Below are 12293 nucleotides of genomic sequence, written 5' to 3'. Positions count from 1 at the left end.
GCAAGTCTTCACGGCCACGACCCTGCAAGGTTTTAAACGGCCGTTAAGACTGGGTCATCACATTCTTTTCGGGTTGAAAAGCGTAATAATGTATAGAAAGATCTTCAAATGTAATGTAAATTTTCAATTCCCGTCACTCGCGCGGCTCCGTTTTGAATTCACGAAGGGTCAACTTGCATATCATGCGACTGCTTAGCCTTGGTCAATGCTCTCGTCGTTATATCCTCACGTGTATATCCTCACGCGCTATGCACATGCATGTAAAAATACAGCGCGAACAGCGACCTCACGCGGCCACTATTTTTATATGCAAATCAGTTGGGGACGATCGATAGCCTTGGTTCAATCGTCCATGTGAGGTTTTGGGGGTGGTGCTCATTATGTTAATAGCCTTAGCTGACCTTAAATGTCGTTTTCTTATTGGTCGATCGTTGCGTGGAAACTTGCATAGTGAAACGTGGCACCGTACATAATCCATACACGTACACGTTGTGTGTCTCTGCACACGGCACCAATGCACAAAAACTGTGGTTCCTGTCACGTCCGCAAAAGGCGAATAGCTGCAAATAATTTGATGACGTCCGGATTTACCAAGGTGTGATTGGACACTCCACATATTAGCCCCGCCTACACTTATCTGTATTCGCATACGAGGTCGTGCGCTAGAAATCCAGCGCAAAATAAAGAAAAACATAAGCTTTTGCCGACGATTGAACCAAGGCTCGAGATCGTCCCCAACTGATTTGCATAAAAAAATAGTGGCCGCATGAGGTCGCTGTTCGCGCTGTATTTTTACATGCATGTGCATAGCGCGTGAGGATATATGCCGACGATTGACCGCGTACGGGACGAATAACGACGAGAGCATTGACCAAGGCTAGCGACTGCTCAAATTTTGTCCACATGGTCTGCAATGAAAAAGAAATCACATCCGGTATGGAATGTGTGCATTTCTATGAGGTTTTCAGATAGCACTTGCGCGCATTGGGTAACTGTACGGTCTTAAACAGCTGCAGCTACATGCTTTATGCATAGGTCATGATAAATTACCCAGAATGCCATCTTCACAAGATTTTGTGAAGCTCATCAGCCCTTCCCAGCGCCCTGTTTGCAGGGTCGGGGTACGAGCGAAACCACCGGGGTTGACTACCGCATACCGTTCCGGGGTTACGTGTAGCGCGCGGTATAATAACACACGGGATTCATCCTCGGCCCCAATATGCGCGTACGTCGATTCCCGACTTGAATAATCTGCACCCGCGTTTGTGCACACAGCCTTGTGGTTGCGAAGGGAGATTTCTAAAGGTTACATAACACTTTATTTTGAATAAAACTAAATGTACACAGAAATCTTCACGTTGGCGAGTGAAAATTAATTTCTCCAGTTTGGAAGACCGTATCTTCATGCAACTTTCAGGATTTATTTCCCTTAATGATCCAAGTATGTGCTAAAATCGTTGTGATATATTCATTACTTTCGTTGAAATTGGAAAAATAGGCCTTGTGACGGGGTGTCGGGTACAAAATCTCAACTTCAGACTTGACAGGCTTGTATGTGTAATCGGGTGAACACGGTTTAATCTGTCCATAACAAATACAAAATTTAATTTAAACAGTTGTAAATTGTAAGAATGAATCAACAACAATTTTTTTTATAATTGAAGTTAAGCAATCATAACTAATCACATAACATCAGGCAATTAACAGGATCGATGACACCAGGCTTGTCTGTGGGTCTACATGTACATTTTGTACCATTACACGCAATGACCCTATTGTCACATGTAATAAACGACAATGCACATACATGTACATTATAAACTATGTTATACTTGTGTGTGTTTTCCCCAAATTAAATACCTTAAACTTATCCCAGAACCCAAAGCGTGTCCATAATAACCAAATAAAGGGATTATAAATGATGAGTTATGTATATTTCACTTACGACTTTGGGATGACGTACTAACAAAACATGACATATGGCGACTGCAAAAGTGTGACTGGATGAAATATAACAAATAATAAATTTATCAATAAGGCCAACAACAAAAATAGTCGGTCTCTGGTCAGACCGACGTTCCGGAATTGATGCAGCGACGCGTTGTTTTTTTTGTTTTTTTGGTGTCCTCATTATACATTGGTGTCCTCCATAATATGCATTGGTGCCCTTTATCATTTGCCTTGGTGCAATTTCCCAATTCCTTGGTGCTCCTTGGTACAAAAATTTGAGGAGGTGCGGCAATAAAGGGCGCTGTTGTAGCTTCCGTGTTGATTTGAAGAAGAAAAAAAGTTGGCGCGCATGATTAAAATCGACGCGCGTTGACCGAGACCGAGTATTTTTTTGGCCTAAACGAGCATTCTGACTTAACAGGACTGGTTAAGTGCATTTTTGAAAGTTGTAACACTGGCGTTTGCAATATCTGTCAATCTTTTCAAGCCTCTGGTGAAAAATTGAAGAAAAAGCCTCCTTCACGAATTATTAATTGATAAATATCACCCTTTTTGCCGGCTTCCATTGGTCAATACCGAGACCCACGCCAAAACACGCCGAGTGACGGTTATGAATTTGCTAATCTACCATACGTTATTATGTAGCTTGGCCGGAATCGGTCAACCGTAGCGCCTACGGCGCTTGTGCTGAACAATGCACGTGAATTAGGTCGGCAGAAAATCCTCGTCGAAATTTTCCTAAAAGATGGTTCAAGGTGTAGCACTAGCGTTTGCAACAACAAATTAAGCTGAAATTTGGAATATACATGTACTTTGGTGATAAAAGTGTTCAACTACTCGTGAAATAACAATTTGGAAAATTCATAGAAATTGATATAAATACATAGATTTGGGGAAGTTTTCGAACGATTTCTTACAGACTTGAAGGTCAGCTACACCAGTAACCAGTATTGACGTTTTGGCATCGATGACGGCGATTTTTTTTCACTGACCTGAAGTTTAGAATGTTGTCTTCCGTTATAATTTAACATTTCAATCATACTGAGCATATTTCCGGAGAAACACAACGTTCAAAGGGTTATTTTTGTGTGATGAATGAATTTTACTGCTCTGCTATAGCGTCTATACGTACGTAATCGGATTAGCTTTGCTTAACAATGACTGCACAAGGCCATGCAACGTGCTACCAAAATTGGACAGAGCACTCTGATTGGCTAAGAATCAGAAGGATATGAATATTTTTATTACACATGACATTTACACGTCTCGGGGCACGTGCGCGAGCGTGTACACGTGACTTGCGTGGTGAATGCCTCACCATGCAACACGTATAGCGAATCGATTGCTCGAGGCTTCGAAAGCTAATTCCTTGGTCGTTTGGAAAACAAGATTTTGACATTTCATTTTATATTTACCACTGAGTGTAATATTTTAACGAAATTCGTTCGAAAACAGAGAGAGAGAAAAAAAGAAGAAGCGCTCATTGATCAATCATGCATGCGAACTATATCTCACTCTCAGAATGCTTCCCAAACGCCGTGTGGTTGCGAAGGCTAATTTGTAAAGGTTACGTAACACTTTATTTTGAATAAAACAACATGCACACGTACATGTTTACGTTGACGGGCGATATCTTTGAAAATTTATTTCTCCCGTTTGGGAGACCGAATCTTCTTGCAACTTTCAGGGATTGTTTCCCTTATAATGATCCAACTATATATGTGCTAAAATATCGCTTAGATATGTTATTACTTTTCGTTGAAATTGGAAAAATAGGCCTGGTTACGTGCATTTTTAAAAGTTGTAAAACTGGTGTTTGCAACATCTATAGATTTTTTCAAACCTCACGAATATTAATAAGGTTCCTTTCAATTATGGTTTGCAGTGAAAATTTGCAGAATAGCCTCCTTCACGAGTTAATTATTAATAAATATCACCCTTTTGCCAGCATCAATTGGTCGATACCGAGACCCACACGAAGTCACGCCGAGTGACGCTAATGAATATGCTAATAATCGCTTCGTCATTGTTGCCCCAAAATCGGCCAAGCATGCAAGCTAACCTAAAAAACCATGCACGTGAGTTTGGTCGGAAAACAACCCTCGACAAAATTTTGCTTGGAGATAGTTCAAGGTAGTTCAACAAATCAAGCTGAAATTCGGAATATGCTAAGATGCTACTCGTGAAATAAGAACTGGAGGAGATTTCCAGACACTGAGATAAATACATAGATTTGGGGACATTTCTTCCCGACTTTAAGGTCAGCTTTACCATATTGACGTTTCGGTATCCATGACGGCGATTTTTTTTCACTGACATGAAATTTAGAATTTCTTCTTCCGTTATAATTTAACATTTTAATCATTTCGCTGGGTGCATAAGTGAGTAACCATCCGAATTCATATTAGTCGTTAGACATGTCGAGATTGGGAATTAATGTAAACACGATACACAGCAGGCCCCGTGCTAGTAAATATGGGGGCCCCGGCGGACTAAACACGACTGCCTAACGACCCGTCCTCAAGTCTAGGCCAATAGATGCTATTATAACACCTCATCACCCCCAGATTCTGTTTCGCGAGAACAAGAGATTCGCGTTTGCCTAGTCACTGAAGCGGAGGTGGCAACCGTCATTTCGAAACTTCCCGATGGGAAAGCTCCAGGCCATGACGGATTAAGCTCATTTGTTATCAAAGAAGCAAGGCACGCGTGACAGTATGAAAATAGCATAGTATTTATATATAAAAATGGTAGTAAATATAGTTGTGTAACTATATAGACCAATATCAATATTACCTAGTAAATATAGTATTTGTAACTATGTAGACCAACATCAATATTACCTGTGTTGTCTAAAAAAATTTTTTAATTGTCTAGAAACGACTGATGGAATTTATTTAAAAAAATACAGTATATGTTAACAGATTCACAGTATGGTTTCATTGCTAAACGCTCAACTAAGCTGGCTTTTACAAGTGTTATCAACACGATCACTGAAGCTAAATTGATAATAAAGAATTTTCAATGGGAATTTTCTTGGACCTTTCCAAGGCTTTTGATACGTAAACCACGACATTCTCATAAGAAAACTGGAACATACTGGTGCCCGAGGCATTGCCTTGAACTGGTTTAGGAGTTATTTGAAAGACAGACAACAGTATGTCGTATTCATTTCTCAACATCACAACATAAAACAACATATGGTTAAATTGTGGGTGTCAAATTATGAGGACTCATGGGCCGGCGCAGCCCACTTCGGTCAACACACGTACACTTTTTAAGCCCTAATGCTACCCGCGGCCCGATGTACACATACAGTAGCATAACCTTGAAATCCATGTTACAGAAACAAAAGTTTATACGGAGATCAGTCTAAACCCTCACCCAACAGGAGTGCAGATTTGGTGCACATTATGGTTTAAGTTTAGTGCAGGTGTTTTCTAAAAGCTTGTCTGCACCAAATTGACACCTTAAGTTGTACATGGTGTAGTTTCGGTGCACCCTGTAAAATTTCAACCAGAGAACTATACATGGGGTTGCAGATTTGCTGCACGGGCAACATTTTAGCAGCATGTACTAAATCCTTACACCAAAACTGCACCAATTTCGGTGATGGGATCCGCTATTGATGGTGCGATCAAATTATTTAAGTTATCACCATATGGTTAACCATTGAAATTACCATTCACTTTACCATTGATTAAGACAATCGTTTACTAATGGTAACTACCATTGAACTGACCATAGATTTTTACCATTGATTTACCATTGATTACCATTGCAATGGTGCTTTGGAACACTACCATTGGAATACCAGTGAGTTTACCATTTGAACCGCTGATAACACCATTTGATTCACTGAATGGTATACCATTGATTAAACCACTGGTTCCACTCAGATCAACGGTATGCATAGGTATAGATAAAATTCAAATCAATGGTATTTCACTGATAACACCATGCAATGGTTTCAATGGTATACCACTAATTGATAACACAAATGGTGCCACCCTACTGTTGGTATACAACAGATCATACCATCGGTTCAATTGAATGGTATACCATGGATAATACCACTGGTTGCAATCAACGGTTAACCATGGATTATACGTTCAGACGCATGTGTTGATTGCCTCCTATAACACCATACATCAATAAAAAATAAACATTTGAGTCACATGTATTTGAGGTGATGTACAGGTGAATGCTACTTTATTCATCTTCTGTGAAAAAAATTAAACACTGGATGATCAATTCTTTTAAAATGTTGAATTTGATATCAACATATATCCTTTGACTAGAAAAACCAAAAAAAATCATAAACACATTGGCTTCATTGTTGTATCTGTCCCGAAAACATTTTAAAAATTAAAAATGAAAAGGTCAGTTTAGAATTGTATTTGATGTATACCCTTTCACCAGAATTTCAGCTCATTGACGGTGCCAGCAGTATTGGCGCGTTTTTATACATAAAATGGGGATAAGATTACGTCTCCGATGTATGCATCATTTTAGTGGTCGTTTATGTTCATGGACACAGTTATAATAATGTTTATGGAGCCTGCCAGATGAGATAATTTAGAGCATAACAAAATCAAGGAATACAATACAAAGTCATATTACAGGAAAACATGCAAAATGTATTATTGCTTAAAGAGGATTAACTATGTTTAGAAAAGAAATTGCAGTAGTTCTTCAAGCAAATTTAAAGCATATACATAAAACACAAGTTATCATTATACATGTGATGTTATTTTTAACAACAAAAACAGGAAAACAAATAAGTGATTACTCAAAGGGCTGTCAAATGAAAGAACATGTGGGATGTATGTTTATGAAAATCATTAATTAACTTCCAGTACAGTTGACCAAAGGCTGATACAACATGCCTAGCGTAGCTAGTGTTCTTCCAAAGAAACCTGTATAAATGGAGACAGAGAAGTAGATAAAATAATGTTGCTTATTTTTGTAGTCAATTAACGCAAATCATTTCTAAACATGAGCCACAATATAATAAGACCTGAAATGCGGGCTGTTAGTAGTTTGTATCCAAGTCAGAAATAAAACACTTAAGAACACTTGCACACAATCCAGCCTTTAATTGTATTAAACAGATGAATCTTAATGCATGATAGTAAAATGGTGCCATTAGCACAATCTTGCATACTGTTTAGAAGCAAACTACCCTTAGATCACCAATTTTAAATTAATTTCTCGAAGAGAATGAAAAAAAAAAGTTACTTTTACAAATAAGATTTCAATCCATCGTGCATTCTTTAAGTGAGCGTGTAGAGAAATTTGGTGTACTAAACATGTTACATGCACAGGTAACAGAGAAGCTGTTGTTACCTTAATAATTCCCTGTAGGAGCTATAAAGGAGTTCTATACGACAGTGCCCTGATTCTTCCTCATTGAATGGCCCCAAACACAGTCTATCAGGAACAGAAAATATATATACAGGCTGTCATCGAACATGAACTACTCTACATTTTAAATGGTCATCAGACATGTCAGAGAATCAAGTACAATATTACATCTTAGGATATTCACATTGTCATGATTGTCTAGATTAATGTGAATAACCATAACAGCAGGCCTTACGGCACAGCAAGTAAAGAAACGAAATACTTGGCGAGTCAAAAGCACGAAACCCAAATATCAGGACTATTGTTTTATTGAAGTTCTGCATGTTGAACTGTCAAAATCTAGGATATGAAATATCATAAGCTTTCTTTTAATTTAAAAATTATTCAAATCAACTAGGTACCTTTCAAGTTACGGAATTAAAAATACAACCATCGTTTTAAATTTCTGTCAATGGATCACACCAAAGAAATTTGCTTGAGAGCCAGCTTTTCTGTTGGCAGTTACTCTCTGGAGTCTCAAACCTCCAAAGAGAAAAAGAAAACGATGTTTGTTATTCTGCATGCAGTCTCAACTTAATTTCAACATCAATTCAAAGACTTTTCCTTCCAAAGTCCATAACGCCATTTTTGGTCACTTTTTGGGAAAAAATTTGCTTGAAAGCTAGCTTTTCTGCTGGCAGTTAATCTCTGGAGTCTTAAAACTCGAGACATTTGGCACCAGTATTCCAAATGGCTATATTGCATTTTGGAAAGTAAGTCTTTGACTTCAACACCTACACATACAAAACACAGGGGCCCCACGATACAATAAAACACTCAGAAAAAAAGCACATGAAATTAAACATGGGACAAACTCAACTCGGACACCGCCAGCAGCACCCTCAGTAGAGAACATGCCGTCCCAGCCGTCGTCAATACCTGCAACAAGGGAGGGGGGAGGAAGAAAAACTGCAAAGAGAAAAAGAAAACGGTGTTAGTCTACATGCAGTCTCAACTTCATTTCAACATCAATTCAAAGACTTTTCCTTCCAAAGGCCATAACGCCATTTTTCCTCACTTTTTGGGAAGAATTTTGCTTGAGAGCCAGCTTTTCTACTGGCAGTTAATCTCTGGAGTCTTAAAACTCGAGACATTTGGCACCAGTAATCCAAATGGCTATATTGCATTTTGGAAAGTAAGTCTTTGACTTCAACACCTACACATACAAAACACAGGGGCCACACGATACAATAAAACACTTAGAAAAAAAAAACACATGAAATTAAACATGGAACGAACTCAACTCGGTAACCGCCAACGGCACCCTCAGTAGAGAACATCCCGTCCCGGCCGTCGTCAGTACCTGCAACAAGAGAAAGGGAAGAAAAAAAACTGCAAAGAGAAAAAGAAAACGGTGTTTGTTAGTCTACATCCATTCTCAACTTAATTTCAACATCAATTCAAAGACTTTTCCTTCCAAAGGCCATAACGCCATTTTTCCTCACTTTTTGGGAAGAATTTTGCTTGAGAGCCAGCTTTTCTACTGGCAGTTAATCTCTGGAGTCTTAAAACTCGAGACATTTGGCACCAGTAATCCAAATGGCTATATTGCATTTTGGAAAGTAAGTCTTTGACTTCAACACCTACACATACCAAACACAGGGGCCCCACGATACAATAAAACACTCAGAAAAAAAAACCACATGAAATTAAACATGGAACGAACTCAACTCGGAAACCGCAAACAGCACCCTCAGTAGAGAACATCCCGTCCCGGCCGTCGTCAGTACCTGCAACAAGAGAAAGGGAAGAAAAAAAACTGCAAAGAGAAAAAGAAAACGGTGTTTGTTAGTCTACATCCATTCTCAACTTAATTTCAACATCAATTCAAAGACTTTTCCTTCCAAAGGCCATAACGCCATTTTTCCTCACTTTTTGGGAAGAATTTTGCTTGAGAGCCAGCTTTTCTACTGGCAGTTAATCTCTGGAGTCTTAAAACTCGAGACATTTGGCACCAGTAATCCAAATGGCTATATTGCATTTTGGAAAGTAAGTCTTTGACTTCAACACCTACACATACAATGTACAAAACACAGGGGCCCCACGATACAATAAAACACTAAGAAAAAAAAACACATGAAATTAAACATGGAACGAACTCAATTGGAAACCGCCAACAGCACCCTCAGTGAAGAACATCCCGTCCCGGCCGTCGTCAGTACCTGAACAAGAGAAGGGAAAAAAAACTGCAAAGAGAAAAAGAAAACGGTGTTTGTTAGTCTACATCCATTCTCAACTTATTTTCAACATCAATTCAAAGACTTTTCCTTCCAAAGGCCATAACGCCATTTTTCCTCACTTTTTGGGAAGAATTTTGCTTGAGAGCCAGCTTTTCTACTGGCAGTTAATCTCTGGAGTCTTAAAACTCGAGACATTTGGCACCAGTAACCCAAATGGCTATATTGCATTTTGGAAAGTAAGTCTTTGACTTAAACACCTACACATACAAAACACAGGGGCCCCACGATACAATAAAACACTCAGAAAAAAAAAACATGAAATTAAACATGGAACGAACTCAACTCGGAAACCGCCAACAGCACCCTCAGTAGAGAACATCCCGTCCCGGCCGTCGTCAGTACCTGCAACAAGAGAAAGGGAAGAAAAAAAACTGCAAAGAGAAAAAGAAAACGGTGTTTGTTAGTCTACATCCATTCTCAACTTAATTTCAACATCAATTCAAAGACTTTTCCTTCCAAAGGCCATAACGCCATTTTTCCTCACTTTTTGGGAAGAATTTTGCTTGAGAGCCAGCTTTTCTACTGGCAGTTAATCTCTGGAGTCTTAAAACTCGAGACATTTGGCACCAGTATTCCAAATGGCTATATTGCATTTTGGAAAGTAAGTCTTTGACTTCAACACCTACACATACGACACACAGGGGCCCCACGATACAATAAAACACTAAGAAAAAAAAACACATGAAATTAAACATGGAACGAACTCAACTCGGAAACCGCCAACAGCACCCTCAGTAGAGAACATCCCGTCCCGGCCGTCGTCAGTACCTGCAACAAGAGAAAGGGAAGAAAAAAAACTGCAAAGAGAAAACGGTTTTTGTTAGTCTACATCCATTCTCAACTTAATTTCAACATCAATTCAAAGACTTTTCCTTCCAAAGGCCATAACGCCATTTTTCCTCACTTTTTGGGAAGAATTTTGCTGGAGAGCCAGCTTTTCTACTGGCAGTTAATCTCTGGAGTCTTAAAACTCGAGACATTTGGCACCAGTATTCCAAATGGCTATATTGCATTTTGGAAAGTAAGTCTTTGACTTCAACACCTACACATACGACACACAGGGGCCCCACGATACAATAAAACACTCAGAAAAAAAAGCACATGAAATTAAACATGGAACAAACTCAACTCGGACACCGCCAACAGCACCCTCAGTAGAGAACATCCCGTCCCGGCCGTCGTCAATACCTGCAACAAGGGAGGGGGGAGGAAGAAAAACTGCAAAGAGAAAAAGAAAACGGTGTTAGTCTACATGCAGTCTCAACTTCATTTCAACATCAATTCAAAGACTTTTCCTTCCAAAGGCCATAACGCCATTTTTCCTCACTTTTTGGGAAGAATTTTGCTTGAGAGCCAGCTTTTCTACTGGCAGTTAATCTCTGGAGTCTTAAAACTCGAGACATTTGGCACCAGTAATCCAAATGGCTATATTGCATTTTGGAAAGTAAGTCTTTGACTTCAACACCTACACATACAAAACACAGGGGCCCCACGATACAATAAAACACTCAGAAAAAAAAAACATTTGAAATTAAACATGAACGAACTCAACTCGGTAACCGCCAATGGCACCCTCAGTAGAGAACATCCCGTCCCGGCCGTCGTCAGTACCTGCAACAAGAGAAAGGGAAGAAAAAAAACTGAAAGAGAAAAAGAAAACGGTGTTTGTTAGTCTACATCCATTCTCAACTTATTTTCAACATCAATTCAAAGACTTTTCCTTCCAAAGGCCATAACGCCATTTTTCCTCACTTTTTGGGAAGAATTTTGCTTGAGAGCCAGCTTTTCTACTGGCAGTTAATCTCTGGAGTCTTAAAACTCGAGACATTTGGCACCAGTAATCCCAATGGCTATATTGCATTTTGGAAAGTAAGTCTTTGACTTCAACACCTACACATACCAAACACAGGGGCCCCACGATACAATAAAACACTCAGAAAAAAAACACATGAAATTAAACATGGAACGAACTCAACTCGGAAACCGCAAACAGCACCCTCAGTAGAGAACATCCCGTCCCAGCCGTCGTCAGTACCTGCAACAAGAGAAAGGGAAGAAAAAAAACTGCAAAGAGAAAAAGAAAGCGTGTTTGTTAGTCTACATCCATTCTCAACTTAATTTCAACATCAATTCAAAGACTTTTCTTCCAAAGGCCATAACGCCATTTTTCCTCACTTTTTGGGAAGAATTTTGCTTGAGAGCCAGCTTTTCTACTGGCAGTTAATCTCTGGAGTCTTAAAACTCGAGACATTTGGCACCAGTAATCCAAATGGCTATATTGCATTTTGGAAAGTAAGTCTTTGACTTCAACACCTACACATACAAACAAAACACAGGGGCCCCACGATACAATAAAACACTAAGAAAAAAAAACACATGAAATTAAACATGGAACGAACTCGACTGGAAACCGCCAACAGCACCCTCAGTGAGAACATCCCGTCCCGGCCGTCGTCAGTACCTGCAACAAGAGAAGGGAAAAAAAACTGCAAAGAGAAAAAGAAAACGGTGTTTGTTAGTCTACATCCATTCTCAACTTATTTTCAACATCAATTCAAAGACTTTTCCTTCCAAAGGCCATAACGCCATTTTTCCTCACTTTTTGGGAAGAATTTTGCTTGAGAGCCAGCTTTTCTACTGGCAGTTAATCTCTGGAGTCTTAAAACTCGAGACATTTGGCACCAGTATTCCAAATGG

This window comes from Patiria miniata, unplaced genomic scaffold, assembly GCF_015706575.1.
Source record: "Patiria miniata isolate m_02_andy unplaced genomic scaffold, ASM1570657v1 HiC_scaffold_14, whole genome shotgun sequence".
NCBI classification, from domain to species: Eukaryota; Metazoa; Echinodermata; class Asteroidea; order Valvatida; family Asterinidae; genus Patiria; species Patiria miniata.
This window is presented reverse-complemented; position numbering follows the sequence as displayed.